The 4,662-nt window shown below is 44.4% G+C and overlaps 1 long non-coding RNA gene across 1 annotated transcript in view; it reads right to left on the reverse strand.

Annotated features, from left to right (window-relative positions):
* Positions 1-6: 6 nt before the first annotated feature.
* Positions 7-4,662, reverse strand: part of LOC121672409 — a 52,570-nt gene continuing 47,914 nt past the window's right edge. Inside the window, exon 5 of the long non-coding RNA XR_006018875.1 lies at positions 7-1,307. This is a non-coding gene — a long non-coding RNA (uncharacterized LOC121672409). The remainder of the gene's footprint in view (positions 1,308-4,662) is intronic.

Below are 4,662 nucleotides of genomic sequence, written 5' to 3' on the forward strand. Positions count from 1 at the left end.
TTGTTTAATACTAAAATATGAGCTGTTTTGCTTTTGTTATTGAGTCACACAATGTCATTATCAGTTTTATCACATGAATGCTGCTCACTTCCATGACTTTGCTCCCCCAATCAGTGTTATTTCAAAAGGCAAAATACAGCACAAGAGGACTAGAAACAAGTGGCACCAGTGGAAGTGCCTTTTTTTATGGCAGAAAGCCTTGTAGGATGACACGGGCAAATCAGGTCAGAAAATTTTCCTTTGCTGAAGGCCTAACACAGTGCTCCTACCATTTCAACGGGAAGTCCACGACTTCCTTCCAATTCAAAAAGGTCAAAAAAAGAACAAGAGAAAGAACCTGCTATGAATAGGAATTATTCTCCTTAAAGAATCAGACTCATGATGGAAGAGGAAAATAGTTTTCAGGAATCTGGGTTAAATAACAACCGAGTATGTTTCATTCCACACTCATACCATCACTTCATGGTAACACTTCTGCCCTATAAGCTTCAAGATAAATGTCTGTAGCTCAAATCCCACTTTAAAGAAAAAAAGTACAAGTAACCATTTAGAAATAATACATTTTTTTTGTCTTTCTTCCTAGTCTTTCGTACTGTCTCATACTACATGAGCCTTCCATTTTCATGACTTGTTCACCTCTAGGCATATGAAGGAAGTTTAATTCTTATAATCCATTCACTTCTTTGCTTCAGCAACTACTCAAAGTGCCACTGCTAGCACTTAACGCATAAATTGATGATTGGATTGATTCTACCACTTTGTTTTCTGTTGACTACTGAACAGGAAGTTACCCCCTTAAAACATATTATTTCCCTTTGAATAACCTGCTACAGCTGTGGACTGAAAAATAAAATTAAAATGGATGACTGAGTAATGATTGCTTAACTCTCTGCCCTGTGGAGATTTCCCAAAAGCCAAAAAGCCAAGTAAAAATCTAAACTGTCTGCCTCGAGGACAGCAGCCTTGCTGAAAAGCAATATTCTTTAATCTTTAGGTTCTTCTGTTAATTCCTCAGTACTGCACTAAGTGCTGTATGTAAAAACTATGCCATTCAAAAGGCAGGAAAAAAAGACACAAGGTCTCAGGTAACATCCCAAGGAAGCTGACTATACATACATTTTAGAATGCAACATTGCCTTGGCCTAGATGGCTAAAAACTTACCTAAAAATTGTTCCATGAAGACTCCTACAAGTAACCCATCCAGGCACAAGAACTCAGGTAGCACTGCATGAATTCACCTTCAGCCATAGTGTCCAAACCAAACACACAGTTCGTTCGCAGCAAACACAACCAAACTACTCTGTTGCTATTAAGGGGCATATTAAAAGGAAATTAATAAGACAAAAAACAGCAGCATTTTAAAAATGTAAATGAACATATCCATCTCAGAATCCATTTTACTGATACACAACAATGCAGTATTATGCAAGGGGATATCCAGGGCTCCTGATTCATATTCCCCGCTACTATGCAGAACTCAACACTGATGTGCTTTCCTGGATATATCAAACTTCCCTTTAAAAGAAATTTATACTTCTTTCTCATTTGAAACTGCTCCAGAATATCGTTAGTCTGATAGTTAAGAGCTCTTCCTGCAATTTCCAGCAAAGTCTACCCATTATCCCTTTTACACACATTTGTTTTGCTCTAATCTTGAGCTCATATAATTATTTTCCATCCTTATATAACAGTGTAATTGTCACTTCTGTGTCTTTCTGTTAAGCCTCTCTATTCCTCTTAACATCCATGTGGTCCTTTTCTGCATCTCTTCCATCCGTTTGAACCCATTTATCTGAATGTGGGTGATAGTTGGGCTCCAGATAAGGTCTTACTAATGCCATATACTTTGACAGTAATATTCTCTATACATCCAGGAAATCCATCCCTTAACACTTTGTTAAAAATTTTACTTTCTCAACCATGTCACATGCTATCATTCTGCTGATACTGACTATTACACCAACTACCAACCTGTCACTGAAGTGATGAACTCTTCTAGAAAAATTGTGATCAGTTTCTATTCACATCACTAAATCTCATCTAATTCTATTAATCTCAGTTTTGACTCATCTTGTCAGCACATGGATATTCTAATCCTCCGCTCTATCAATACAGTCCACCGGTTTTGTGTCATAAGATTTTATGACACTAGTGTCACTAAGGAAAGAATTCCAATAGTCTTCGGAAACTCCAGTTTGCAGCCTTCTTTCCAGCAGCACAGTCTCTCTCCACCTACTATCTGTCAGTTCATTCCAAAGTCACCTTACAGTGCAATTAATCCAAATTTTCTCCATTTTACATGATTTCCTCACATGGTACACTATCAAATGTTCTCCTCTACCAAAGTTTCCTCACAATGAAACATAAGGTAAAGAGATAGTCTTGCACAGTCTTTTTTTACTAAAACTGTACTGCATTTCATCCCACCTTTAATTTCTCTGTGATCTTATTTTGGCCTTCAAAAATTGTCCTACTGTTAAGTGTACAACGGCTGCCAGATTAGATAATCTCTATTATTAATCTTGTCTTTCCTTTGGGTACCCTCAACTATTTGACCCCTTTACCTCTAGCTTCCACTGCTAATACAGTACAGTATTTGCAGGTAGATTATACATTTTTGGAAAGGGGATGTATTATTTTTCTTGTGCTAAAGCACAATCGCAGTGCTAATGCATTGCCACTAGAGTAAGAAAACAGAATCCAGGAAAACCTACTATTGCAAAACTGGAAAAGCACTGCTTAGAATGGGAACAGAGTAGGCCATACACTAGTAAGTTTAAAGCACATTACAATAGATTACTCATATTTTCCTTGCCTTGACCTTTTCTGTTTCATTTTGTTCTGAACTTGCTGATTTTGTATCTCAAGCCATCTTCAACAGCTTCACGCTGCAAGTCCAAACCACCAGGGGTTATAAAGCTGGCACTTAAGGCATTTATCCCTTTTCTGTGGCTACCCAGCATTTTCTTTTACATGCAAAACAACATTTTTTTCTTCACTAGAACAATACCTTCCCTTGGAAAAACCCATATATTTCACTTCTTTGTTTTCTTTCTTCTGAGAACCATCTATGTGTACTTTAAAAACTGCATTTCAGGTGATATCACTGGCAAAATCTGATATGCTTTCTAACACAAAAACTGTTTGTAGAGCTCCTCACATACCTCTCGAAGAAAATGAGCAACAGAAAACAAGCCTACTACGGCATATTTCCTTTTTTGTTGTTGTTTGACTGCAACAGTGTCATTTTCTTTGCACTTTATTTATTAGTTAACTAATAAATTAGTCTTCTTCTGAATCTCAAGAGGATTACTATTAGCAAGGAAAATAACCTAACAAGAATCTTTCCATTCCCAAGAGAAGTTTAAGCATGCTCAGCCCCAAGTTCAGATGACTGCGGATGCATGACACCACTGTCTTTCAAGATCTGCTTCCAAAACGTAAGGAGGAAAAGATAAAAACACAAACAAAATTTACTACATTCACTTCAGACCTATTTATTATTTGTCATTCCTTTGATACACGGAGCACATTATCTCTAGTTAATTAACAAGTGACTTTAAAACATCAGAAGGTTTAACAAGAGCTGACTTTGCACTATTGGCATAAATTAAATTAACACGTAGTACATTTCCTCCTTTCTCTTTCCTCCCCGCTTTGTCCGGAGAAAAAACACCCCTCTATCAGGTAAACTAGGAAGTCCTGTTTGCTTCCTGGGCTTGCCCCGTAACTTCAAAGCACTTCAGCATCTTCACGCATCGTAATTCCTCCACTTCACACTTTAAAACTCAAAGAAAAAAACCCGCAACTTGCAGATAAACGCATTCGATCCCGTGCTGCCACGTGCCAACCTTTGCTATCCGCGCAAGCTGAGCGGCGGAGGCCGCAGGAAGGCATCTATCTGCTCTCGGGTTCGGTGCAGAGCTCAGCACAAAGTGGAAGCAAAGCTCCGCACACGCAGTGAGCCTGTGAGCCGCTGTCGCTCCGGGGCCCCGAGCAGCCACAGGTGCGGCGGGGCGGCAGGAGCCCCAGAGCCAGCGCGGACGAGCCGCCCGTGTGGTTTAACCAAAGCAAATCCCTCTCGGGAGGACGCGGCTGCGGGCGAGCCCTGCCGGACCGCGGTGATGCCCCACGGCCCGGCCCGGGCGCGGAGCCGCGGGCAGCGAGCGGCACCGGGAAGCCCCGGCACCGCCGATACCGGGCCTGGCCAGGGCTGGCCGGGCGCCCCGGCACCACCGGCTCCAGGGCGAAGGGGCAAAAGCGGCACCGAACTGCCGGCGCCCGAGGCACGCACCCGGCCGGGCCGCGCCCCGAGGCCGCTGCTCAGGGCGCGGGGATAACGCCTGCGCTCGCCGAGACCCCCGGCCGGGCACGGGCCGGCCCAGCGCGGCGGCTGAGCGCGGCCGGGCCGCACCTGACCTCCCGCCCGACGGGACGGCTGCGACCCCGCCACCCCAGAGCAGGCGGGCGCCGTCACGGCCGCTGCCGGCGAATCCCGGCCGCGACTCGCGGCAGCTCCCGTCATGCCGCGGCGCCTACAAGTCCCGCCGGCCCCCGCGGCCCCGCCGTCGTTAACCCTGTGCGGCGCAGAGGCGCCTCCGCCGGCCCACCCGGCCCCCCCTCGCCGCTGCCCGGCGGGTCCTGCCCGGGACCCCGGCCCG

The sequence above is a fragment of the Corvus kubaryi genome, unplaced genomic scaffold, assembly GCF_017639235.1.
Source record: "Corvus kubaryi isolate FWS band 111438036 unplaced genomic scaffold, C.kubaryi_AGA036_p1.0 61900, whole genome shotgun sequence".
NCBI lineage: Eukaryota > Metazoa > Chordata > Aves > Passeriformes > Corvidae > Corvus > Corvus kubaryi.